A 27,961-nucleotide genomic window follows, 5' to 3' on the forward strand; every position below is an offset into this window, starting at 1 on the left:
CTCTCCCGTGGCACTCGGCAACATGCTCTCTAATAGAGTTCAATAATTGCTCTGCTGATGGATTCATTGACCTTGGGCAAATCACTTACATTCTCAGCCTACTCGTCTGCCAGAAGGGAAAATATGTGAGAGTCCTTTAAAAATCACAACGCATTGTGCAAACGGAGGCTTCTGTGCAAAGCTCCTGAGCAGCAGGAACCGTGGCACACGCCAAACGAGAAGTGCCACTGTCAACACTCAGGAGCCAAGGCTCCTTTTGGGTCAACCCTCGCAGGGGTGGCCGGGCAGCTCGGGCCTAGCTTCGCTGCCCTTGACAAAATGACCCAGGCCGGTCTGATCTCCACATTCAGATGTCCCTGGAGGTCATGGTGGCACGGGGTGCCTGCGTGTGCTGTCCCACTGTCTTCCAAGACCCCTTTAATACCCACCCCAGCTCTCCCCAGATAAAAGCACCCATCGCTTCACCTCCCAGCCGACCCGGCCCACAAGCCGATCCCCAGCGCTCTGACTGCGGCCCAGGCGCACCAGGGCCCCGCCCTCCCGTAATCACACCATCGAGGCTGAGTCAGCGCGAGCACCGCTGAAGTCGGAGGCCAATTATGCGCGATTGATCCTGAGGCGGGAAGGCAGGAACGTTCCTGGCGAGACCTCCCGCAGACAGGGTTGAGCCAGCCTGACCTTCACTTTGCAAAGCTGGCCCAGTCGCACAGAGCACTTAAGGGTTCAGGTCAAAATGTAAAAGATACACTCGCGGAAGGGGAGGATTAGAAAACTGTCTGGCCCATCCGACTCTCAGCTCCTGGCAAAGTCCCAGCATTTCCTTGCCCGCTGCTGGGTGAACGCATGACACACACGTGTGAGTGCACACACACACACACACACGTGTACCCACACACCTGGACGGCAAGCACACCGGCCAGCAGGCACAGGGATACCTGCCGTTCCTGTGAAGTCTGTGTTTGGTGCTTCTCTGCCCACCATGAGCCCCTTTCTGTCTAGTTTTCCACACCCTGAGAAACCGTCTCGCGGCCCCTTTTCTGCCTCCTCCACAGCCCTGCCCTGCCCAGACAAAGGTCCCGTCCAGGCAGTGCCACCTCTGCACCCTGTCCTGCTCCCTGGGGACCTGACAAAGTTCCCAGAACTTGACAGTGAAGAGCCAAGATGACCCGAGGGGTCCCCAGCAGAGAACACGTTTCTGTTTTAACAAGAGCCTTACAGGGTGGCTGTTGGGACATGGATGTCACTGCGGCCACCGTGGGGCAAGTTCCAGGATCCCCAGATCACATGCCACAGGCGGCCGCGGAACCCGTGCCGGTCTGACAGGGACGGGGACCCGAGGGGTATTTTCCAGGACACGCAGGCACATCTGCACCTTCCTTCTCAGGCAGCTGCACATTGAAATTGGGCCTGGCAGGTGGCTCAGTCATCTTTGTCATCGTCACCATCATCACCACACACTTTTCCCTACGGGGATGCAGTCACCAAGACAAAACAACGGGAAGCCTATTCTTGGTGGCCACGACCTCCAAATACCGGGGCCTCTGGGGAAAGTAAAATGCTGCCCGCACTGCGGCCTGACGGGGGCGTCACTGCTCCCCATTCGCTGCTGCCTGGAGCCAACACTTTCTGCAGCGTGTGTGTGGGGGTGGGTGTGCATGTGTGTGTGCATGTGTGTGTGTGTGCGTGCGTGTATGTGTGTGTGCGTGCGTGTGGGTGTGTGTGTGGGCGTGGGTGTGCATGGGTGCGTGCGTGTGTGGCGTGCGTGTGGGTGTGTGTGTGGGCGTGGGTGTGCATGTGTGTGTGCGTGTGTGTGTGTGCGTGCGTGTGGGTGTCCACGTGCAGGGAATGACCTAAGAAAGGACGTGAAAAAGGCCACAGATGATTCTGTGGAGTTGTTTAATTTATTTACTCTGTAGTTTGAAACGATTTCGAACTTCGAGAAAAGGAGCAGGGACAGGACCAGGAGGCCCACGGACCCCTCCCCGAGCCCCTGCTGCTCTCCCCGGTAGCCCCAAGCCTGCCCTTGGTGGCAAGAATGGCCACCAGGCTGCCACGCACCACTCAGTCTCCTTCTGTCTGGAACACTCTCCAGTTCTTCCTTCCCAGAATTTCACGACCTTCGCACTTCTGAAGATGACAGACAGGTCATGTTGTAGAACGTCCCTCAGTTTTGACTTGCCTGATGTCTCCTCGTGAGCAGGTGGGGTCACGAGTTTGGGAGGGAAAGCAGGGGCAGTGCCGTGTTCCCAGCGACTCCCATCGGGACCCACAGGAGGTGGACGTGTCCGCAGCCTGGATCCTGGACGCAGACGTGTCGCCAAGGGTGTCCTCTGCAAAGTCACTTCCCCACTTGGTGATAACCAGCATTTTGTGGGTGATAGTTGGAGACAGCAAGTCCCGTGTCCCACCCCAGGTTGGCCCACCCTTTGAAATTCATTGATGTTTCTTGCCTGAATTAATTACAATTGTGATGGTTTCAGCGACTCTAATTCCATTGTGCCTTCTACACATGTTGATTAGTGGCATTCTACCATACAGGAGAACTGTCCTCTCTCACTTCTTATTCTCTCCAGGATGCCTAGTTTATCCAATGGGTTATACCACCGTGTTTTATTTTCTACCAGAAATTGCCTGAGATCGGGCCTGCGGGAGCCCCTTCTGGCTGGCCTCAGTCTTTGTGACAGGTGCCCATCATTCCTCGAGCGCTTCCTTGCTTTCGGAAGCAACAAGACATTCCAGGTTTAAGTCTTCCCTGCCCCAGTCCTGGAATCGCCCACCTATCCAAGAGCCCTGATTCCTTTAACAGAAAATTCTGGAAACAAAGCGCTAAGTACATTGGTCACTTCTGGAATGGTCCTGCACCCAGGGCCTCTAATTGGAGAGCAAGGCAATGTATTTACGAGCATTCGCATTTAGAACCACGGGTTTGCACTGACACCTCTGTGTTGAGTTGGAAAGTGTCTCCCCACATTCCTTTCTACCCAGAACTCAGAATGTGACTTTATTTAGAAAAGAGTCTCGAAAGATGTATTGCAATAAGGTGACATGGGTCATGGCGGGTCCTAAATCCAACGGCTGTGTCTTTACAAGACAGAGAGGAGGAGGCCGCGTGAGGACAGAGGCGGGGGTCCGAGTGATGCCGCCAGAAGCCAAGGACGCCGGCACCACCAGAAGCTGAGAGAAGCAGGAAGGGTCCCCCCGAGTCTACAGTGGGAAGTGGCCCTGCCAACACCCCGACTTGGACTTCCAGCCTCCAGAACTGTGAGAGGACACACGCCTGCCGCTGTAGGTCACCACTGGGCTCCTTGCAGCCCCTCCTGGGCTGCGCCCCTCTCGCCCGTGAGCAACCCGGCCCACAGCGTGTGTGTGTCCGCGCAGTCCCTGTGCGAGGCTGCTCTCTCAGGCCCGCCGGCCCTTCCCTGCTCGCCTGTCCTCCCTGGGTGGCCACCGGCCACCGCGCTTTCAGAGAGACTTTCAGCTGTGGAGTCTGACGGCCCCACAGCTGTCGGGGCCTCCAGGGAGCTCCTCCGGCTCTGACGCTCCCCGAGGATGGAGGCCCGGCCCCTGGACCTCGCCCTGCGGGAAGCCCTCTCTGGCAGACCTTTTTTTAAAAAAAAATATTTAAGCTTTGGTAAAATACATATAACATAAAATTTGCCATCTTAACCATTTTTAAGTGGACAGCTCAGTCTCATCAAGCCCCTTCCCACTGGGCTCCACCCTCCACCGCCAGGACTTCCCCCTTCTCAAACTGAAAGCCTGTCCCCGCGAAACCCTAACTCCCAGCCCCGCCCCAGCCCCGGCAGCCACAGTTCTGCTGTCCGTCTCTACGAATTTGACGACTCTGGGGACCTCAGGTGAGGGTCCTTCTGTGCTGGGCTGAGCTCACGCAGGCTGCGGCATGCGCCGGATCCCCCTTCCTTTTGAAGGTTGAATAATACGCCACTGTGGGCACAAGTCACCTTTGCTCACCCGTTCATCCATGGACGGCCACTGGGGTCGCACGTGCCCCTGGACACTGTGAACATCGCTGCCGTGAGTATGGTGTACAGACGTCTCTGAGGGCCGGTCTCAGTCCTTGGGGTGTAGCCCGTCGGGTCCTTCTGACCTTCTGAGGGGAGGAGGTCGGAGCTGGAGGGCGAAAGGCCACGGGGCGGGGGCTGTGCTGGGGGCCCCTCGGGGACAGTGAGGATCTGGGGGTCCCTGCACCTCAGCACGCCGTGATGCTGGGGGCACAGGGAGGAACCTCGGACTCCCTGGTAAAGATGCAGGAAGAACCGAGCACACGACTCGTGTCGGGTGCGGCCGCCTTGACCACGCCACGCCGAGGAACAGAAATCTCAAACACAAAAGAAAAACACAACAAGAAAAACCACAACCCAAAGCAGAGCCCGCCGCCTCCTCCCCCTCTTCAGCTGGCTTTCTTCTTTTAAAAATATGCTCTGGGGGTCACTTCTGTGCCGTGGGAGAACATGAAAAACACCAGCAACTCGCGCGAAATACCAGCCAAGATGACTAAGTAAGAAAAGATGAAATGCAAATTGATCTCTGCCTCTTGGGAACTGATTTAAGAATCTGTTCAAAATCAAATTAACTTTTTGACTTACTTCCCCAGAAAGCTCAGAAGGCCACAAGGAGACCTGCAGGTAACAAGGGGTGGAGTGGGGGTTCATCCCAGGTGCGTTTCCAACACCGAGCTTCCCGGGCCTGTCGTTTGGCCCTTGTGCCCGGGCAGGGGCACAGCCTGTGCGCAACAGGGCCAGCTCCGCCAACCCGGACGCCCAGACCTGCGGCTACACGGGCGGCGCCCGACTGGCACCCGGGCTAGTTCACTGCCCACCCAGCTCCAGGGACCCGGGGTCTCACCGGGGCCCACACAAATCCCCACCTCCTGGGGGAGAGGAGAAAAGACGGCCCTGCCTCCCCTACACCTCATTTCTCCACCGAAACGTGGTGTCCAAGCCCTGCTGTGCCCCACTGTGCCCCACCCCTTCCCTATGCCCTCTCCACCTCGGTGAGTGACAGCCATCATGCGCCCTGTGCTCGGGCCCCAGATCTGCCAGTCACCCCCTCTTCCTCTCCTGCTCCTGGGGGGCTCCCTCCAGGGCTGGTCCACGTCAAGTTACGGGCCAGCCCACACGTCCTCCACCTTCTTGTCCCCTGGTACCGGGACCCCTCCCAGGCCTCCCTACCTCCCTCCGTCTTCCTGAATCCAGCCGCCAGGGGAAACCTTGGAGAACAGAGCCCAGAGCTCCTTGCTCAAACATCCAGGGGCTGCGCTTGGTCTTTGCAAACCTGCCATGCTGCCACGACCCACCTGCCTCGCTGCTGCGACCCACCTGCCTCGCCTCACTCTTCCCCTCTGCTCTGGGCTAACTCTGCCACCACGCCCACCTGCCAGCGGCGCTCAGACCCTGCACCCACCCCCTGCCTGGCTGGCCTTGCTGCCGCCTGGAACACTGTCCCTTCAACTCCTGGCCAGCCCACTCCTCATCACCCTCCTCCCGAGAGCGCCCTCACGCACACTGGCTTCCCAATCAGATCAACGCTCCTCTGGGGAGCACTCTCTACGCCGTCCTGTGTGTTGACTAGGTTTACTCGCCATAGCTGGCGATTGTGTATTTGAGTGACTTTCCAGACAGTCACCCTTGCTGGCCTGCCGGCCCCACGAGAGAAGGGCCCCATGTAGCTGGCAGCTGCATGCCAGGGAGGGCCCCAGGCTTTGGGTCTCTTTGCTCTCCCGGTACATGAGGAAGGAAAGAACATTTAAAATGAGTGAGTAAAACGTGTCGTCAGTACCAGGAAAAATCAAGGCTGTGAGTTCCTCGTTTCTCCCAGGCAGGCCCCTTGCACACGGGGAAGTTTATCCAGCCCTTGTGCCGCCGAGCTCCAGGCAGTCTCCGTGAGCCACGGGGCACCCCCGCCCGGAGCACATCGTTTCCTCGGGTGTGACCGGCCTGTTTGGCCCCTGGGCACACCCAGGCAGCTGGTATGGCCCTAGTTATGCCCAAACCCACGAAAATGGGGCTCAGGAAGCCAGGACGCTGGCATCCTGGTCCTGACTATGCACAGCCCTAAGAAAAGGATGACACCGCTGACTTCAGGGGTCCTTCCAGCCCGGCTTGCGTGTGCACTGCATCCTGACGCTGCACGTGAAATGCCGAGACCAACGGCCATCTTGTCTGATGAGAACCGCGGTAAAGAGGAAATGACATGCCCCCCAACCTGCCCACCCGCCAGGCAGTCAGTGCTGCACCATTTCCACGAAAGTGAGGAGGCACGGAGGGTGGGTGGGGAGCAGGGCTGGCCCAGGCTCACGGCGGAGCCAAGGGGCAGCCTCGGAATCAACCCGGCTTCCCCACCCTCTCTGCCCCCAGCCTCCCCCCAGCCGAGCTCTGGCCCAAGGGTGTCCACTCAACCACCCAACAGTTAGCTACAGGCAGGGAAGGGACGGGCCCAAGTCGGACCAACCCACTTTGCTCTGAGTGCTGCAAAGTGAGTAGTAACTCCCCTTTTAGCCAGTGCACGCCTGCCAGCTCTGTATGTTCGGGAATTGCCGCGGGTCCCCTCGGCCTTCTTCCCAGGATGGCTGGATTAAGCAGGGCCCTGGCACCAAAGACCTCACAGGCCTCCGTCGGCAGCTGGGAGCCGGTCCTAGAGACCGGTGTCTGAGCACCCAGGCTCGGGCCCAAGAGGAAGCCCCTACTCCACCCAGCCCACCCAGCTCCGCAGTCCAAGCACGGAGGGCCCTGCAGCGCTCCTCCCACGCCCAGGCTGAAAGGGGTGGGGGCGTTTTTCTTCATGTTTCTCTTTTCATTTCCTTATTCAATAAATGCGTATTGAACTCCCTGCGTGTACAAATCGCTCGGCAGCGCGCTACACAGGGAAGCAAAGAACACAAGAGCACCTCAAGGCTCTGGCCTGAAGGAGCTTGCAGGTTTATCGGGGGGGTGGGGCCTCACTTTTAACTTATTTTGCAGTTATTTAAATAACTGAGGACAACCAGAGAGCACTGAAGGAAGGAAGAGACTACTTCTGGCCAGAGGATTTGAGGAAGACTTGTGGGCGGGGAAGAGTTTGTGGCTGGTGCCTTTGGAGCAGAGTGGGTGGCGTCGGGGTGAGGGGAGGGCCTGGCGGCAGAGGCAAGGACCCGGGATCGAGGAGGGCCTGGCGGCAGAGCAGCAGGCGAGGGGGGTCCTGGCAGGCTGTGTGCAAAGGTGAGCCCAGCCGGGAGCCCAGGTAAGGGAGTTGGGCAGGGGAGAGGCAATGTCAGAGTTGTCATTTAGGAAAGCTGATGTGACAGCTATGTGAAAACTACGTTTGTAAACATATGCCAGGACACCTTTATAGCTCTTCCTGTGTGCCAGGCACATCTGAGCACTTTATAAGCATTAACTCTTTTAGTCCTAACCACCCTAAGAGGTGGGCATTTTTATTACCCCCATTGCACAGATGAGGAAAGTGAGGGTCAGCGAGGTAAAGTCTCAGCCTCTACAGCGAGCAGTGGAGCTGTCTGGGGACTTGAGGGACGTGGAAGCCAACCCTCGTCTCGGGAGCTATGCTCCCCTCCGTGTGACCGGCAGTGGCCAAGGCTGATGACGGACCGTGAGGGCCATGAGGGGCCAGCCCTGGCGCCCAGCCAGGCAGCTGTGGGGACACAGGGAAGGAGCCCGAGCTCCAACCGGAGGGCACTGGACGCCGGCCCCACAGGATGCTGTGCCCTGAGCCAGGTTGGGCCTTTGGGGACCAGAGGGGCAGGGAGCAGCCGGCGAGTCACACCCAGGCAGAGGTGCCGTGGGGCAGCAGGAAGTGCGGGAGGGGAGACCCTCGGTGCGTGAGACCCGAACGTGCTCCGTTACTCGGTGGTCTCTCGTCTTTTCAGATCTTCCTGAGCTTCCTGATGAGAACCGCGGTAAAGAGAAAACGACCCGAGGCCTTCGGCAGAACAACCCGCCCGTTCAGTGCGCAGGCGCTCATCGGCCCGCAAGGTCTGGCAGGTGACACATTCGACCTGGAGAGTCCGAAACCCGGGCCCCAAGTTTGTCACCTCCCGCGACAGGCATTCTCGTCGGACTGACGTGCGCCCCTCCTCCCTCCCAGGGGCGCGAGGCTGGTATGCCGGGAACGACCTCTCTCCCCATCGCCCCTCAGTGCCATGGAAGGAAGGACAGGCTGAGGCCAGGTTTTGAACCCAAAATGCTTTCTAGGCTCCTTGTTGGAGGATCTCGTCAGGATGTGCTCCCGCTGCCATGGCCGCCGCAGCGGTCATCCAGGTCTAGGACAGAATCCCCTATGACTGCTCAACTGTCACCCCCAAGGGCCACCAAACACGCTGGGCCCATCCTTGTGAACCACACAGGGCGACTCGCGGGGAGGCCGGGCGAAGGCGGGCCGCTGGCGAGCTGAGCTCCATCCGGCGGCTCAGACAGCGGGTAGCAGGCGGCGGACGGGCGCGTCGAGAAGAAATGTTGCGATCTGTGACGGTGGACAGAAAGCCACCTGAGGACCCGGGGAGGAGGAAACGCCGCGCTCTGGGGCCTTGGAGCAGAAGATGCTTCATGGGCCTTGGAAACTCCGCCCGGAAGGAGGCGAGGACGCTGGCCCTGCTACCGTCACCAGCTCCCGCCAGGGCGGCCCTTCTCCTTCCTGCCGGGAACCCGCAGAGACGGCACACGCACTGCACTCAGCACCACCCACCCCAGGCCGTGTGGTCCGAGGTCCTGCGGTGACGAGGCCCGACGCCCACTCGGGGACAGACCGTGGCCAGACTCCATCTCTCTGTCTCTGTTTCCCAACGTGTAAAATAATCTCTAACATCACCGTGCACCCCAAGGGGCTGTTGAGAAGATGAAGGGATGAGGCCGGTTAGTACCATGTGTCACCAAGCATCCTTGGAGCCTGGGTTTGCATCCTGACTCCGCCTCTGTCAGGCTGTGTGGCCTCGGCAAGTCACTTAACCTCTCTGGGCCTCCTCTTCTGCCTCTGCTGACTTGGCAGCTGAGGGACGTCCACTGCCCGGGACAAGGCTCCTGCCTGCTTTTCAAGACTTGATTCAAGTCAGCTCTTAGAACCAGGCTCGTGGCACAGACGCGGCGCTAATTGTTACCAGAGAGGCAGGAGTTAGAAACAGGACCGGCCCTGCCCACTGTGGCCCGGCTGACGCGCTGCTTTCGTCGGGAAGGCGCAGGGTCTGAGCAGGTGTCTTCCCTCCTCTACCAGATCAAGCGCGCGAGGCTCAGGGCATCTGCAGGTCTGGATTGGGATTTTAATTGTCATGATTGAAGGGGCCGTTTGCAAATCGCTCTCACCTTCCCTGGCTGAGCCTGTCATACGTGACTGCTTACAAAAGCCGCTAATTGGCGCCTCGGCGAGGGCCCGCTCTCCACGCGCTCCCCTCGCGTGCGCCGCTCCGGCCCGCCCCCCGCCCTTCTCTCTGATCCAGGTCTCATAAGGGCATCTCGCCCTAGAATTATGAGCACGGAAATCAGAACAAGACTCTTCTGCGTTCTATTTCTGGCTGTGACACAGACGACAGCGTGTGGGCCGATCACAACGCCAGAATTTTCTCTGGTCTCTGGGAACTAGCACAAGTCACAGTGGCCTTCCCCTGCCCCTGCCCCCGGGGGAACGGAGAGTCGGGTGGAGCCTCCTGGCTCCTGTCAGGGACGGGGCAGGACGGTCGGGGTTCCCAGCGCTCGGGAGCGGGGTCCACTCTCCATGCCCTGTTGTTCCAGAACGGGGACAATGGGGCTCTGGGGCAGGAGGACGGCTGTGCAGTGGGACGTGGCCCCGCTGGACCGGGTGCTTCCTGCGGACGGGGCCTGAGCCTGTTCTGCTCCCAGCACGGAGCTGGGCACACAACATACCCCGGCCGGCTGAGTAAAGGAACAGTCGGAGACACGAGCAAGCACGTGGGATTCTCTTGCTTCCCCGCCATGTAACCTGCCTCCGTTGGGTTCTGGACCCAGGACTTGGAAATGGCGGCTCTTGGGCAGCCGTGGCCTCAGGCAGGAGCAGACCCCGTTGCCCTGGACTCCTGGGTCTCAGGGCGCGCAGGAGGCCTGCAGGGAGCACTGACGGGAACGTCAGGTGAGAACCCGCAGCCCAGCCCAGCGGGCTCCGGGCCTCCCCAGCCCCGCCCCTGGAGAGGAAGGGAACCTGGGGAGGGGGCTGCCTGCAGGGGCAGAGCAGGAAATCCCACAGATTCTTGAGGTGAAAATAAGTGTTTTAACATCCTTTTAATTTTTCTCAGTGCCAACAGATTCTGAAATACCCCGCTGGGCAGAGAAGAGTCCAGAAATCCTATTTTCGTCGACGTGTGGGGACTTTGCACTAAAAAGGCCGCAGCCAGAAGCCCAGGAGAGGCAGGACTGTCAGAGAAGCAGGTTCTCCCAGGATCTCCTGCGCACGTCGGGGAAAGGCAGTGACAGCTGCAGTTTTCAGAGCAGATTGGACCTCACCGGGAGTTCTAAGTCCCCGTCTCCAGAGCTGAGCTGGGCCTGGCGTGCAGGGAAGGCCACCGAGGCCCAGGAGCGGGTCCTGCTGGAGGGCTGGGGCTCACCCTCACCCCTCGGTCCTGTGCTCCCGCTAAGCTGCTCTCACCGGCTGCACGGGGGACGCTGCCGTGACAGCGAGTAGGCAGAGCGCAATCTGGGGGCCTCTCCAGGCAGCCCTCGTGAAGGCACAAATCGTCTCCTGGGTCCTGGGACTCAGGGGACAGCCATGGGCCGTGCAGGGGGAGTAGGATGGCAGGGCAGGTAAAGGTGGAGGCATGCTCTCCAGCACCTACCTGCATGGTCCCCCTAAAGGTGTGACTTTGCCCAGGGGGTCCCAAGTGACGGCCCAGCAGTGACAGGTCTCAGGAGGGTCTCCAGAACATGCACGGCCCCTCATTCGTTCAGACCCAAGGGGGTTCCTACCGCCAGCCGTCACTTCTCAAGCTCCCCTGGGGGAGGGAGGGCAGAAGGTGGCCACCGGCCCCATCCCAGCATCACGGGCTCTGCGGGCAGGACGGCGGGCTGAGCCCTCTCCCTGCACTCTGAGGCCTCAGGAAATGTTTCCCCCTTGCCCCTCCCGATGCACACTCTCCCAGAGCACATCCTGCTGCCACTCTGAAAGGAGGTTCACAGCTGCCCGCGTGGGAGGGGCAGGCTCACGCCCTCCCGTGCTGTCCCCGTGCTGTCCCCGTGCTGCCAGGTTTTGTCAGGCGGGAGCCTCCTGGCCACGGGCGCAGGGGTGTCTCAGGGAATGGCAGCGTGGGAAGAGAGCTGCCGGTGCCCCCGGGTGCCTCTCCAAGGAATGGGGAATGCTGGCGGAGAGCCCCCGGCCCCCAGACCAGCCTGAGCTGTGGGACCGGGAGCAAGGGTGGGGACAGTCTCCGGGAGCAGAGTCTGGCTCTGGTTTTTCTCCAGAAACTGTGGGGCAAAAGCGGCCACGCCGTGGGCATCTCCAGCCCTCACCTCAGGTGGGCTGGGAGCCTCGGGCCACAGCCCTTCCGGAGCTCCCTGCACAGAGCACCTGTTTGGAAGGCCCTAGCCCTGTTGGCACCCGGGACGTCACCAGCTAAGCTTCTGGGCCACAGGCCCTGACACCACCTGCCTCTCCCTCCTTCATAGGCTGTGTCTGTAAGGCTGACCATGCACGATTGTTCCTCCCCTGCAGCGACGATGCCCCAGGGCCCCTCTGCCCACCTGCCTGTCAGGTATGACACTCGAGCCTTTCCTAACTCTTTGGGGGCACTTATTTATGCAAAGAGCAGGGCTGCAATCTGCCCGGTGATGACAACATCTTGAAGGAGTCTGAGCAAATGTCAGCTCTTCAGTTACTTTAAAGAACAACAACAACAACAAAAAAAACAAAGAACAATGAATGTTCTCATGGTAAAAGCATCTACTCTCTCCTTCTGAGTTTGAGAACTGAGTGTGTAAGTGAGACTAAGAGGAGATACCCAAGAGAGCAGCAACGCACTTCAAGATTAGGAAGAAAGAAGGCTGCAGGCGAAGTTTGATCCAGTCGGGCAGGGGATGAGAAATCTCGAGCTCCGGGTGTAGGAAGGGCCAGATCTGAGTGTTGCTCAGGGTATCTGTTCTTTCTGTGTCCCTGCGGGTACCCAGGTCCACGCTGCACTGGACAGGTGCAAGAAACGCTAGTCTGGACGGGGACCTGCCACTACCTTGGTCAAGCAGGCATGGCTCAGCTCTGAAGGACACACACGGCTGGTGTCTTCGTCCTGGGGGACATGCGTCCTTCCCATGGGCTTCTGGCCTGAAAGGCAGCCTCAGGGTGGAGGAAGGCTTTGCCAGGTGCAGAGTGGGCAGCCCTGCAGCGGTTCCCAACAGCCGGGATAACAGAAGACACCACACGCCTTCCAAGAATCGATCGGCCCCAACAACAAGTTGGGCAGAAGCAGCGGCTTGTGTTTTTGCTTTCCTTGACAATTTGTAAAAATGAGAGAGATCAAGAGGAAGGTAGGCACTTTTCCAACGCCCGCTTCTCCAGGCCCCAGGCGAGGCAAGCTGCGGATTAATCCCGGCTTCTGGACAGCTGTGCTGAAATGCTGGGCCCGGAATTCCATTCCAGTGTTTCCTGTGCTATTTTTTCCCCAAAAGCCAAAGTTAACAATCAAATCTAAGTGTACAAGACACCTCTGCTATAAACGTAGCAGCAAGCTTGTTTGCTCTGATCTCCTCCTCTAATGGGATGTTAAATAATCCACTTGCAGTCAAGGAATACTTCTGGAAACTTCCATGCTCATAGGTCTAGAATCTACCAGGTGCACAGGCAGTGCTGACCCACCCAGTGGAGCCCCCTGGCCTCTGTCAGCCTCTTACCAAACACCCCCATCTCCTCAAGGTTTCGCTCTTCTGGGTCCACACGGGGGTTATAGCTCTGAAAAGAGTTATTTTTGCTTAGCGATGGGGTACGGAATAAAGGGAGGGTCTTTTTTTTTTTTTTTTTTTTTTGACAGCGTCTTGCACTCCAGGTGGGCACTCCAGGAGTGCAGTGGCATCATCATAGCTCACTGCAGCCTCAAACTCCTTGGCTCAAGCAATCCCCCTGCTTCAGCCTCCCGAATAGCTGGGACTACAGGTGTGTGCCATCATGCCTGGCTAATTTTTTTCTATTTTATAGAGATGGGGTCTCACTATTGCCCAGGCTGGTTTCAAACTCCTGGGCTCAAGCAGTCCTCCTGCCTCAGCCTCCCAAAGTGCTAGGGTTACAGGCGAGAGTCACTGCACCCAGCTGGGAAGATAGTTTCATGCTTCGAACTTTGTTTCCCCAAAAGATGTGGCAGTCCTAACCCAGTACCCATGAATGGCACCTTATTTGGAAGGAGGGTCTTTACAGAGGCAATCAAGTTAAAATGAGGTCACTGGGGTGGGCCCTGAGCCAATGTGATGAGTGTCCTCACAGGGGGAGTTCTGGACACAGACATACACACATGCAAAGACACAGGGAGAAGACAGCGTCCACCGCCAAGGGCCACCTGAGGTCAGCAGAGGCTGGAGAAGTCTGGGGAAGACCCTCCCTCCAGCCTCAGGAGCCAGCCCTGCCCACACCTCGATCTTGGACTTCTGTCCTTCAGACTGCGCAGCCTACGTGCTTCCATGACTAACTGGCAGCAAGCTGGACCCCGGGCAGCTTGAGCAGGTCATCCCCTCGGCGCAGCTCGGAGCCCAGGAGCAGAAGGAACACAGCTCGTCAGGAAGGCCCGGGCACAGGAGGCTGCAGGAGGTGGCTCTGGGCCTCAAGCTGCCTCCACGGCCGCCTGCTGGCCCTCCCAGCGCCGGGTTAGTGTGGGACAGGAGGGGGGACGTGCACAGGCGCTCTGACCCGCGCCCTGCCACCAGAAAGGGGAGAACCTGTCCACATCCTGGGCCGCGCCGCCGGCCTGCTTATTCATTCACCGTAGCTGCCATTTACAGAGCGGGAAGTGGAGATGGCTGAGTTATTAATTAATGATCCGTCTCTTGGTGTTGATGTATAATTCATTTCAATGACTTTTGTCCCCAGGATGTATCAGAAGAATCGGCTCCAAGCTGGCCTGGGCTAGAAGGAGCAGCGTCCTCAGGGTTTGCAGGCCCCATCAAGCCTCGGGGACCAAAGGGGACATGGAGAGGTCCAAGCTAGGGGCAAGGGCTGGTGGACACCCGAGAGCCACGTGTGCAGGGCGACAGGGCGCTGGCTCCAATGTGGCTCAATGACACAGAGCCCGTGAGCAGGGTGGCCAGGGCAGAGGGGGTCCCAGGCCCAAGGTGGAGGGGACACTTGGCCACCAGACAGCAAACATGGCAACACTTGGCCACCAGACACAGCAAAGGCGGCTATCGTCTGAGGAGCTGAGGCCCAGCCATCTGCAGCCCAAAACAGAAGTTTCTAGCAACATGCAAAATGGCCTTTTCAGTGCAGACTGAGCCTTGGGCTCTGCAGCCGGGCCCAAGGGTCTGTCCTGCCTCCTGCCTTTCCTCTGAGCACCCTGCAGGATCACGGAGGCGGTGTCCCAATACCCACAGCCCACCCCACTGACAGGCCAGGTCCCACGGTGACAGCAAACGCAGGCTGTGGCAGCTGCTCACACCTGTACTCAGAGTCGGGCAGATGCTAGCAGGGGGTGTTGCTGGGACGACGTTCCCCCTACCCTGTGGCAGCTGGAGCCACGTGGGTGTGCTGCCGTGGCATGTGAGCTCACACTCCGACTACGGGGCCACGGGCCATGCAGTGAGCCCCGGGGAGTTCAAGGAAAACCACGCCACATGCCAGGAGAAGGGCCTGGTGCTACCCTCTGAGCTGGCAAAGGCAGCAGCGTCATCGGTCAGCTGAGGGCTGCCTCATCGGGGCCCATGGCCTGGGCTTCCATGTACCCGTGTTTACCCATGTGTTCACCGTGTGTGGACGCATTCACACATACAACCCCCCACCAGGTTTCAGGCCGTATTAGTTACCTACACTGAGTAACAAATTACCTAGTGGCTTCACACGTGGCCTGTGTATGATCACAGTTTCTGAGGGTCCAGAGTGCGGCTGTGACCTAGCTGGGTCCTCTGCTCAGGGTCCCACGAGGTGTGCATGGGACGGGGCCCCACTGTTTTGAGGCTCCGGGTACCCCCATGCCTGGCTGTGCACTCCTCCGGCAGCTCACCTTCCGGGAAGGTTCCTCTTCTAAGCTCATTCCAGGCGTCGGAAGAATTCACTTCCTCCTGGCTGGGGCACTGAGAGCTCAGCTTCTGTGGGGGCCACGCTCGCGCCTCGAGGCCTGCAACCCCTGCCACGTGGACCCCTCGGGGCCAGCAGGACAGAGTCTTAAACAACTCAGGGAAACACAGGACCTCTCTGTCAGCTCTGGCGCATCCTGTGGGTTGTGGGCAGATCCTGGCCCCACTCGTACTCCAGGTGGGGGATCCACAGTGGCGTGAGTGCCAGCGGGTGGGCATCCCGGGGCCGCTTAGTATCTGCCTGGCGCCCTCCTCACCCACGGGGACGAGCATCCACACGCACAGCCTCCCTGCTGCCCAGGGCGGAGAACATTGCCGTAGAGACAGACATTCAGGTCGAGGACACGAGCGACCACGTGCTTCAGGCGAGGGCAGGGCCACGTGGCCACAGGATCCCTGGGCCCCGGCTGTACGGGAATACCCTGGAGGGGAGGCGCGAGCTTGCTTTCAGGCAAAGGGGAGGGACAGAGACAAACCGTGGCGGTGGGAGCTGGAACCTGGGGGCCGTGTGAGACCAGGGCCCGCAACACTCTCTGGGTGCCAGAGGGGACGAAGTGGGACCAGAGCCCGTACCCTCTTGAGTTCTGAGGCTTTTCCCCCACCTCACCTGCCGCGGCCCAGGACATGCGGCCCGCTGGGCTGCACGGGGTGCCTGGTGCTCTGTCTCACGATGCACTGCCTGAGCCTGGTGAGGCCACCTGGCCTGCTGACAGCCGTGCGCACCCCAGCTCCAAGCCAATGACTCACGGCGGAACAGATGTAGTGCAAACCACGAAGCAACTGCAGCCAGCTGCCACAGTGGTTCTCCGCAGAGGGGTGGCCCGCACGGGGCTGGGCTCCCGGGGCTTCTCAGGCAGGGGCTCCACGTCCCCGAGGAGCAAGCCTGGCCTGAGCTTCAGCTGCGGTCACGCCTTTGCCTCTGCAAACTCTTCCTTGCCCGTATCCTGTCCTGTTTCCCAGACTGCGCAGACCCGGGGTGGCTCAGCCGCTGGCCCTGCGGTGCAGGCTCCAGCCCTCACGCCATCTCCCTGCCACCTAGGAGACCCGCGTGCTTGCTAGGAGACCCGAACGCCCATTCCCAGGCCCGTCTGAATCAGGATTTCTGGAGAGCAGGGACCAGGAATGTGCATTTTAAGCCAATTCCCAGGGGCATCCCTCACCCTCGCTGAGGGTACAGCGTGCTTACAAGGCTCTAAACCCACTTTTTGTGGGTGGAGAGACACTGTCCTTTCCCCCTGCCATGAGTGAAGGGCCGTCCGCCTGCACAGAGGACTGTGCTGGAATATCGAACGCACACGAACCCCGGCCACTGCGAGGTTCCAGCGCGGCCCGGGGCGACGCCCTCAGCACACGCTGCACAAGCACGTCATTGCTCAAGGCCTCCAAGGAGCAGGCTGTCCGCGCCCACCTCCCTCTATCACGGCGGGGGCTCCATTTCCTCCCCTACCCCAAGACTACCTGCCTCCGGGGACCCTCAGCTTCACACAATGGGATGCCGCTCTCCCTGGCAGCCTGTGACCCCTGGAGGTGGGGGTGTTATGGACTGAAATGTGTCCCCCCCACCCTCAAAATGTATACGTCAAAGCCCTAACCCCTAATGGGAATGTCTTTGGAGACAGGGCCTTCAAGGAGGCAATGGGGTTCAAATGAAGTCGTGCAGGTGGTCATAATCCAATCTAACTCACGTCCTTGTAAAAAGAGGGGATCAGGACACAGACACCACGGAGGGATGACCACGTGAGGGCACAGGGAGGAGACGCCGCCTGCAAGCCAAGGAGAGGGCTCAGGAGGACCAGCCCTGCTGACCCCTTGGTCTTGGCCTTTGGGCCTACAGGCCCCTGGGAGGACAAATGTTTACTCTCTGGGCCCCAGCCTGGGTGCTTTGTCATGCAGCCCTCGCAGACCAACACGGGAGGCCTGGGTTCCCGCAGCTCAGCAAGGCCCGCAGCCCGAAGGAGGAGCCATAGCCGCCAGGGTGAGCGGCTTTGCCCCATGATCGAAACCAGAGAGGCCCGAGTTTCTCCCTGGGACACGGGGGCTGCGGCAGGACCACCTGGGCCTCCTCGCCCCACCGTCTGTGGTCCTTTCTCTTCCTCAGCCACAGCCTGCTCCGTCGGGGGCCCTCAGGCCCACCCAGACTTGGGGTCTGTCCCAGACTTGTCCCAGCTTCCCTGCCCCAACGGCTCATGCAACCCTGCACTGACGCCGGTCTCTGCCCTAGCCTGGAAGCTCCACGAAGGCAGGAGAGTTCGTCGTCATGCTCCTGGAATTATTGCCACGGTCAAGCTCAGGGTCACCATTTGGGGAAGGACAGGTGGGAAGCAGGAGGCCTACCTTGGTCGTATTAACTTGGGACTGCGCCAAGTTATGGCTGGTTCCCTGCACTCAGAACACTGGGCCACACAGGCACAACTGTCCCCTCTGCACCGAGGAGGGCTTGACGGCCAACCCCTGCCGCAACCCCTCTCTGCCCTGGACCCTGGCTTTCTTCCACTCCCCACCCGCCCCCCATCAGAGCTCCTGTACAAAGGCAAGTACAGGCACCTACAGACAAGCCCAGCGCCTCCCTCTTTCTAGTTGGGGGGTGGCTTTAGTGCATGACTCTACTCCAGGAGACGGCAAACCTTTTCTAAAAGGCCAGAGAGCATTCTAGTCTTTGTAGGTCACATGGTCTGTACTGCAACTCCCCAACTCTGCCACTGCTGCGTAAATGAATTTACATGAAGCCACAGGCACCATGTAAATGAATCAGTATGGCTGTGTTCCAATAAAACTTTATTTACAAAAGCAAGTGGAGGGCCCAGGGGCCATCGTTTGTCAACCCTGTTCTAACTGTGTCCTGTGAAGTCCTGATGCCCCATCATTGCTGGCTAAAGCTCATGATAGGGAGGACCACCTTCAAAGGCTGCCTGGAACCAAAGAGCCACTGAAAAGGTGCTTCCCAAAGAGGGAGCCCTGGAACACCATCCTGGTAGATTTCACACACTCAGGGGTCTGTGGTCAAATGAGTTTCAGAAACAGTCAAGTCTACCCTAAGAAGATGCACGCTAAACCACCGGCAGGATAAGCTGTGTGTTCCCACAGTGTTTGCTCCAGGAGTCCTGTGTTAGCAAACCTGTCTACCTTGGTCTACCGGAGCCATGCCCAGGCACTTTGGTTCTAACATAAAAGCTTCAAAGTGTAGCTACCATTGGAAGGGCACTCCAGGGCCTGCTCGCTGGGAAACTTGCCTTGCAGATCGGTCTGGTGACCTGGATCTGAGCCACTAACACACGGGGGGCCCTGAACCTCCCAAGCTCTTTCCAAGCCTCATGCCCACTATAGAGGGTGGCAGGTGCCCAGTGGGAGAGCACCTGCTCATCAAATGTGGCCTTCATGGGCATCTGCCACAGGCTAGCCTTGGCCAGGCACAAGGGGACCGTGAATAGGACGGACACAGCCCCGTCCAGCGAGGAACACAGGGTGTCCATGAGACATGGAACAGCATGGCGTCTCCACTGAGCATCTGAGAGGCTCCCGACCTCATCCCTTGCCCCTCACCTGACCCGGCCTGCTGTCCCCCACTTCTCCCAAAGAAAGTGACGTTGGCCCAGCTTCACTGAGGAGGTGGCTGCCCTCTTTCCTGCCTGCTGGGCAGGGGGTCCCTTACTGCTCCGGCTTCCCAGGATGCCGCAGACAGAAGACATCTCCCCATCTGGGTCAGGGTCCCTGCCCCGGGGCTCGGTCTGCACTCTGCCTGGGCGCTGGCTGGGCTGGCAGCCGCTGGCACTCCCCGCTCCCTTGAGCCAGCAGGGTGGCAGCAGCTACCTTTGCTGGCCCTGGACACGAGCGTGGGAAGTCCAGAGCGGGGCAGTGGGCACTGGGCAGACCAGCCGTGCTTTGAGTGGAGAGTGGAGGATGCTCGTGGGAGAAGAGCACACACAGTCTGGGTGTCGGGACTTGTGAAAGCGCAGAACATTATCAGCCTGGCTCTCCTTTTCATTTCCTCTTTCTGTCACCTAAAGATCTAAAGATTCGCATGACATTTCAGCGCTTAGGAACCCGTTCCCTGCGGCCATCTCTAAGCCCAGAGTTGCATTTTTAAAAACTGTTCAGGAAATGGGTGTGGAGCTGGCTGTGGGCCGGGCATGGTGCCGGGAGCCAGGGACGCGGCAGGTTTGGGATCAGGGGGTGGGAGGTTTCTTGCTGCCCCCTCGGAGTTCCTAGGCTGGATGGTCATCCCTGGAAAGTGCCAAGCACGCAGGTGACATTTGCTATTACTGGTATTGGCGAGGGGGTGGGCGGGCAGCCCGGACATCCGAGCGTTTCTTGCAATATGAGAGCAGTCAGCGTAACTGCCAAGAGAGGGAGACAGGCCACCTGAGGGTCCCACAGATGGGGGTTTCCGAGGGCAGAGAGTGGCAGGAGTGCTCAGCGAGGGAAGAGCAGGGGACCAGCCAAGGGACAGCCCCCCAGGATGCTCCTGAGGGAACCAGGAGGACCGCTCTCCCTCTCTCCTTCCCCCCAGCTGCCCCTCTGCCTAGGGGATGGAGGGGATTTTAAATGTCCCCAAAGATGACTCAAGGCTGGGGGAAGCCCAGAGGTTAAAATGCTCATGGGAAGAACTGATCACTGAGGATGTGGCCAGGGGGACGGTGGGGCAGGGACCTTCAGGAGATCTGGCAACACAAGTCCTCCCCTTGCTCCTGGCTCTGCCCCACGTGGCACCCACCCCATGTAAGTTCGATCCCCATTAAGTGGAAGCCCATGTGGCCAAGCCTGGCTGGGTCTGTTTCCCACAGTGGCCTTGGGACACTGGCCAGTCCTCAACCCTGCTGAGCGAGCCCAGGAAGCAGAGACAGTGGCCTCAGGTCTTAAACGTCTCCCAAGTCCTTGAAGACAGGTGCCTGCATAATCTCTGGGGCTCTGTCAGCCTCCAGCGGCCAGCAGGGTCCCCCATCTGGCTGAGAGCAGGCACCAGCCACTGACGGCTTTCAGAGCTCATGCTCCCTGCTGGGTCTGGGGCCCACATGTCCTGAATGTCCACCCTCGTCACTCACATCCCACGAAGGCCGACGTAATGTGTGTTCCACATAAAGTCTGGGCCTCCAAGGGAAGGGTGAGCACCTGCCACGTCATTTCTGACTCCGCCTGCGTGTCTGCCAGGCGCAAGGCCAGTCCCGGGCGTGGGCCCAGCGGGGAAGCCTGGCCGACCCAGAGCCACTGGGCAAAGAGCGGCCCCTCCCGTGCAGGGATAAGAGGCGGAAACAGCACCTGCGATGCCAGGTGCCTCTGGTGGTTTCTCCAAGGACCAGCTTCGACCAGGGCAGGTGGGGCCCAGGATCCGGATAGGGGAACAGCTGTAGGCCCAGGATGTAGCCGACGGTTCTGCTGACCCCTTCCACGGGCAGATGAGAACCCCGAGCTGGTGACCAGGTGAGGGACCACAGGTGGGGCTGGGGACATTGCCAAGGCCAGAGGGGACAGAAGGGGGACAGAAGCTTACACATCTGGAGTCCACAGTCATCCTCCGACAGCTCCTGCTTGAACGCAGGGGACACCTGACTCCCCACCAGCTCCAGCCCCCCTGCTCCTGTGCTCTCCCCACGCCAGCCTCGCTGCACCCAGAGGCCCCACGCTTGCCCCACATGGCAGCTCCCCCTCCAGCCAGGCCACACTCAAGGGCGCCCCCACCCCCCAGTCAGCCCCACCGGCCCCGTGGCTCCGACTGCTCCCGTGCAGGGGCCCACGTCCCTCCAACGCGGCCTCCTCCGTGTGCACCTGCTCCCCGCACCCCGCCTTCCGCGCCGCTCACACGGACTTCCCTGCAGCTACTGCAGAGCCTCACAGGTAACACGGGGAGAGCCCCGGCCCTCGGGGTGAAGCACAGGATTCCGAGACCGGGCTGCCGGGAAGGCCTCCTGACCTCGCTCCAGCAAGCCCCACTCGCCGCGCTGCCGCGCAGGCGTCACCCCAGGGCAGGTGTGGGCCCCCCACGCAGGCGCCAGCCCCCCACGCAAGCATCAGGGCCGATTCTCCTCTTCCCAAGGACTCGGTTTCGCAACATCCCCCCCCATCCCCTTCCCTGCCCTGCCGGGTCACTCACATTGGCAGGCAGACGTGCTCCATTATGCGCTATCAAAAAAAATGGCCAAATGAAACAGTCCAAACCCTCCCCCTCCGCCGGAGTCCTCTGACTGCGGTTTCCCCCTCCCCGGGCCCCGCACAGCAAAGCCCCTCAAAACGCTCGGGCCGCGCACTGTGTCGACTGGCTCAGCTCCCACCTCCCTCCTCCCTCCTTCCACCCCACAGTGCTCCCCCTCACCGATGCTCCAGCACCTGTGCCTTGACCAAAGTGGTCTCCCCTCCCCAGCCCCCAGGAGCTCTGACGCGGGGACCCCCCACCAGGGACAGGCTTTTTCCTCCCATGCCGCCCTCCCGTTCCCCTCCTAGCCACCGTCCCTGCTGCCCCAGACTGTCCCTTCGTCCTCCTCCCACCCTGTCCACACGTCCAGCTCGTCCCCACCAGCTCCATGACCTTCGGGGCCATCCGTGTGCCCAGCGGCTGGACCAGCCCCCGAGCCGCAGACTCACAAGCCCCTGGGTCCCCACAGACCTCCCCTCGCACAGCCCATGGGGCAGGTTCGATGTCCAGGAAAGGGTGCCACCGACGGTCCCTGCCAGTCTGCGCCCACCAAGCCTTCCCAGCCCAGTCACAGGGAGCACTTTCCATCAAACACAAGAGGTGTTCAGACCAAAACCTCAGGAGACCTTCTAGATTGTTCTCTTTCCCTGATTCCCACCTCTGATTCCTCCGTAAGTCTGGCCAGCGCTCCCTTCACAGGGAATCTGCCCGTGTGAGCCGGTCTCCACAGGCGTCATCACCTCCCGTGCAGCCCCGGCGCCTCCCGACTCTCCCGCGACGTCCGCCAGGGCAGCCAGGTACTTCCGGAGCAGCCACCAGACCATGTCCCTCCGCTGCACACGCCGTGACAGCATCGCGCTTACGATACGCTCCGAAACCCTCACGCTGTCCCCACGCCTGCCAGGGCCTCCCCAGCTCAACTCTCTGACCTGGGCCCCCAGTTCCCTGCAGCCCTCCAAGCTGTCCCTCTGCCTTCCCTCCCCCACCCTCCTCCCTTGGCCTCCTCCTCCAGGTTCGCCGCGGCCAGCTCTCAGGACACCCCCTCCCCTCGCATCCCGCTCCCACGTGTCAGGACCTGCCTTTCTCCTGTCGCTGGCAGGGGTCTGCCTGCGGCCCGGCAGGGAGGCCGGGCAGGGGCCTGTGTGTCTCGTCTGCCCTGTGCTGTGAGTGCAGCGAGCGGAACACGGCAGGTGCTCAGTGACGAGTCAGGAAATGAGTGATGGCGTCTACGAGGGACAAAGCCAGCCAGCGAGAGGTCAAACACCTTGACCTGTTTGGGACACTCGACCTGGTCTGCAATAGCACAAGGGGAAGCTCCGTTTTCTCCAAGCCCCAGGCCTGAGCCTCTGCGCAGCTCTGCCCCGGGGGCGTGGACAGTGGGCCGACGTCCTCCCAGGCCTGCTCCCTCCGGCCAAGCAGCACGGGCGGGATGAAGGAGGAGCACACTCTCCGCAGGAGCAAACTCCGGCCTCCCCACGCCAGCAGCACGGTTCCGCCACAGCTGACCAAAGCCCTTCTGATGGCAGTGGCTGGGTGGGGCCCTCAAACACGTATGTCCATGTTTTAACCCCAGACCTGTGGGCGTGACCTTGTTCAGGCAAAGGGTGTCTGCAGATGTGATCGAGGATCTCCACATGAGGTTGTCCTGGGTCATCCAGGTGGGTCCTAAATCCAATGACAAGCGTCCTTATGAGACAGACACAGGGACACAGGGAGGAGACCACGTGAAGACGAAGGCACAGACTGGGTGATGCGGCCACTAGCCAAGGAGGCTTGGGCCCCAGAGCTGGAAGAGACGTGGACAAAGGCCTCCAGAGAGTGTGGCCCTGGTGATACCGCAACTGCAGACCTCTGGCCTCCAGACTGTGAAAGAATAAATTCACCTGTTTCCAGCCACCCAGACTGTGGTGATTTGTTACGACAGCCCCGGGACACTCACACACAGATGAAGGCTGTGCACCCTTTGCTACACAGGACACCTGCCGGTGCGCAGGACAGGGCTCATCCTGGGTGAAAGGTCACCACTGGAATGTCCAGGACTAGATCAGAAATTCGTGGGAGGCTGGGGGCATTTAGCACTGTGGGGGACACATTTGGCTGTCATAGTGACTAACATTCATTGACCAGGGCCGAGGCGCTGCATGCCCTGCCGTGCACGGGACAGGCCACAGACCATGGTGGCCTCTGCCCTCTGGACTTCCCCATCCAGCTGCACAGTCCAGCCACCCTCCACGCCCCGGCCTGGGGGCTCCTCTGCTCCACTGAGGACCCGGGGGGTTCTCTCCATGGTTTTAATGAGCACTGAAGTTCCTGATAATGATTTGATTTCCACGCAAGTCAAAAGAAGGTTGCGTTATTTTTGTCCCCAACATCACTGAGAGTTGTTCACAATTTCGGAAAGTCACCTGTCCCAGCTGGTGTGGCCGACACAGTCCTGGTGTCACCACACAGAGGGGTGAGGCTTTGGTCGCCTCATCACCCAGTCAGTAGAGACGGGCTTGGGGGCTCCGTGCACACACACAGCGTCTGATCCCGAATCGCGCTCCTTTGCAGTTCTCTGCATCACAGGGAGGACACCACACTGAGCTGTAAAACCACGGGTGTGGTAGGTGATGTTTTCCGTGGACGGGGCACTGACAGCATGAGAAGGGGCATCACCAACACCCACCACGAACTCAGGCCAGCACAGCTCTGGCCTTTCTCTCTCCTCCCTGGGCCATGCGCACCCAACCCGACACTCCTCAGCCACCCCCATCCACCCGGCCTTCCCTCCTGCGTCCCTGCCTTAGACGACGCTGGTTTTCTCCTGGTGGAGGTGGGAGGAAGTAACGGGGACCCAGGTGTGGTTCTCAGGGGCTCTGCCTTGGTCCCGGGACATGACAGCGCGAGCTGCCGGCCTTCCTGGAGAGGGTGTGGCTCCGAAATCACACGGGGTGGGGGGGGGCTCCGACTCTTGCACCCACCCTGCCGCGGCTCTGCTGATGAACAGGCCCGCCAGAGCTTCCAGGAGGGCCACGAGGACAAGGACGTTCCTTTGGTCACTGGCCCTGACACATGGACCAAGTACTTCCGAGTGAAGGAGGGAATCTACTTCCTCTTGGATGGAGGCCGCACACGCCGGTGTCCCAGTGCTCCAGGCAGCAGAGCTGTGTGGTGGGAGGGTCCCCGAGCCCCACAGATCCCCGCTGGAGTCATGGAAAGTGACTCGGTCTTGGACACACTTGTGCACTCACGTGCTCCTGCGCCTGCAAATTGGGAAGTGCTGTTCCGGCTCCGTGAAGGGAGGTGAGCTGTGCAGGGACAGTCACAGCAGGCAAGCCTGTCCCCTCGCGGGGAAGCAGGACGTGGGGTCTGGCTGCTCCAGCCCCCTCTCCAGCCCCATCCTCACGCCCGCTCACACAAGGGGGTGGCGCTCACACAAGCCACGCCTGGGGGGATGTGGACCTGGTGGCGCATGCTGGGTTGGCCGGTGCCATCCTGGGGTAGGTCCAACCACTGCTACCGTGAGCGCCGAGGCCTTCCACGGCAGGGAAAGGGCACACCGGGGACAGAATAGCACCGGCGGGCAGCCACACATCCCAATTGACTCCAGGGCGGATATTAAAGGCGACAGAAAACAAGTAGCATTTCCCATCGCATGTGCCACTCAGTTTCGCCAGCACGGCCGCAGGCCGGGTGGATTCACGTGTGTCCCACGGGCCGTCTGACTCCGTCCGTGTTGCCTGAGTGGTCACTGTGGTGCTGGCTTCCCACCTGGGCTGACACGGTCGAGTCTCAGAATGGCCTCAAGAGAGACAAATTAATTCCCAATTTCACAGATTCCCAATTTCACTCAGAGCTAAGGACTCCGCGGGTGCGATGGCAGCCAAGGCCTCATCCGATCTCAGCCAGGGCGGGGCCACCACCCCGCAGTCTGGCCGAGTCTGTGCAACTGGGCGTCAGCGGCCAGCTGGGAAGCCCTCAAGTGTCACTCAGAACTTACCTGCTCCGAAGATGAGGATGATGCTTCTTCTGCAAGGAGCACGCACATGGGACCCTGTCAAGCTAAGCATCGTGACGCAGGCCACTCCTGGGCAGGGCACGGGGAGAAGGTTCAACCAGGAGAAAGGGCAACTCGTGACCCCCAATGGCAACTCTAAAATCCAGCCCACGGTCACCTGCTGCGTGTGGCCCCAGAGCCTGCCTGTGCACACACCACTGAGCTCCCTGCCTGGTCCTCCCTGACGGGGCAGCCTCTTCCCTCACTGCTGCCAAGGCGGGGGGAGTCTCTGAGGCCATCGCTCCAGCTGTTGGCAGAAGGAACTTGGGGCCTCGCCTACTCTTAGGGCGATTCAGAGCTGGAGGCAACGCTTCCAGAGTCTCATCCAACATCTGCTCCAGAGGCCGGGAGACTGAGTCTGGGGGGGGCTGCCGCCCGGCCTGGCTCCCCCCACAGCCCAGGCCTCCCCCACGGTTGGGCTGCCGCCCCCTCATCTGTCAAGACTCAGCCAAGAACCTGGCCTGGCCCTGCCCACCTACACGCCTCCCCAATCTATGTGGCCAGAGTAATAACTGGGCGACTGCTGAAGCTATCTTGGTGACATTTCCTCTACCGTCCTTACCTGTCATTTCTCTCCTGCCAAGGATGTGTCCTTACCGGTCTCGCTTTCCCAAACAGATTTTTAAACTCCTTAAAAAGAGGGAAGAGGGGGAGGGGCCACGCCTTCCAGCTCCTCGCCCCTCCCCTACCCCAAGGTATGACGTTTAATATAAACTCAGCACAGACTTGATGGTTCATCAAATAATTGATCAAGAAGCCAGAAATCCTAAGACGAGTCCTCTTAACACAGTCAAATAAAAATTCTAAAAATGGTATTTTGTCTAATATTTAATCTCAATGCTCGAATCACTCCCCTGTGAGTGGATGAAAATGATAAATTCAATCCATCATACATCACAGGAGTCTGTTATCAATCCCGTATGTAGTGAAACACGCGCCGTAAGCAAAGACAGATTCTACAGGGGCGTGTTTTGTGCAACTCCCTGGCACACAGAGAGTCAGTGATCCCGCCTGGCCCCTTAAAGGAGATGGGTTTCCAGGCTTCGGGGGTCCACTGAGGCCTCCTCCTGCTGCAAACTCCCACACGGGGCGGCAAGGGAGGCAGCTCTCCAGGGCCTGGGAGGGGAGACAGCCGGGGAGGGTGAGCTGAGCAGCTCCCAGGTAGAAAGTGCCTTAGGATAGGCACATGGTTCTGTAAGAATTAAAGAACCTTCCCCATCCCTAACGAGCTCTTAGTGGAAGAATGGGGCCCCGGGGGAGCAGAGAGGCGAGAGATGCACACGGTAGTGCAGCAAGGAGCACGGCGAGAGGCAAGTACAAGGAGGCCCGCGATACAGTCGTCGCCAGCAAGGCTTTGATGAGTCAGAGCTCATTTACCCATTCGGTGCGAACACAACTGTGCTCAGCAAAAGCAGGGGGGTGATCTCAAGGGTGCACGGGCCCAGAGAGCTGCGGAACAGCCTGGCGCGGGTCACCACCGAAAACCATAGCTCCAGGATGTTCTGTGCCTGCTCCACTCAGAAAGTCACGATGAAGACCCTCAGCACCGGCCTGGCCGTCTACGAAGTTTAGGACATTTCACAGAGCACCAGATACTCATTTGCTCTTTGCTGCTTCCATCCCAATTAAGCCACTCAAAACTTTCGAAGTCATTTGCTTCAAATATCTTTAAATTAAGGACACATCCACTTCCCTGGCAGCAAACACCCAGCAACTTAATTAAAAGGGGCTCAGCATTTTAACCGCCACCGCGGCTCTAAACAGAAGGGAAAGGAGCACGTCTCTCCCGGTTACATCTGCTTCTCATTCCTTCCACTCCGATTCTGGTATTTAGAAAATGTTTCATCATTGCGAGACTTGCCTCTGAGGTTGGCTGGCCTGCACGGCTGCTGAGGTCAGCTGACCATCGTGGTGCAGAGAAAACGACACCAGCTTGTCCCTTGTGCTTACAGAGGGACATACCTAAAGGACACTGAAGGCCTCCCTTTCCCCTCCCCACTGGTGACAAGGACAAAGCAACTTGGAAATCATCCTTGGAAATGCATGAGTGAATTCCAATGTAAAAATTTCCAGGCAGGACTTGGATGACATCTGAACCATCTCATCCTTGAGGTGCTGGATGTCACAGAGACGTGATCAACTGAATGGGAACAAACCTTGAATGGTGGTGGGGACCTACTGGGCTTTGGCCCCTCCTGGCTGCTGTGCCTTCTGAGAGAAGGAATGCACACAGCTTGGACAGTGCCAGCTCCCTCTGGCAGGCCGGGGAGCCTCAAGCCGGTGCCGGCAGGCAGGGTCTAAGAACGTGAGGTTGGGAACCCCTCACCACGCACTAACTGCAGGCCAAGCACCCACGCCCAGGCACTCCCACAGTGGGCGTATTCAGTAACCTAACTCAGCTGGCTTGAATTCCCCACGTTTGCTTTGTAAGTTTTAAGATAAAAGCTCAATGACTTTTTGTTTTGCTCCCAGCAGACTCTGATTCCAGATTCAGAACCTGACCAGCAAGAGAGCTGTCACGGGAGGACGGAGCCGCGCGGGAGGGAGCCCTCCTCTCCCGACCTCAAGCGAACTTCTGCCCCATCG

The 27,961-nt window shown here is 59.6% G+C and overlaps 1 protein-coding gene across 1 annotated transcript in view; it reads right to left on the minus strand.

Annotated features, from left to right (window-relative positions):
• Positions 1 to 27,961, minus strand: part of AJAP1 (adherens junctions associated protein 1) — a 118,158-nt gene that overhangs the window by 31,939 nt on the left and 58,258 nt on the right. The gene's annotated exons all lie outside the window — the stretch shown is intronic.

Source organism: Propithecus coquereli, unplaced genomic scaffold (assembly GCF_000956105.1).
Source record: "Propithecus coquereli isolate 6110/MARCELLA unplaced genomic scaffold, Pcoq_1.0 Scaffold651, whole genome shotgun sequence".
Lineage (NCBI taxonomy): Eukaryota > Metazoa > Chordata > Mammalia > Primates > Indriidae > Propithecus > Propithecus coquereli.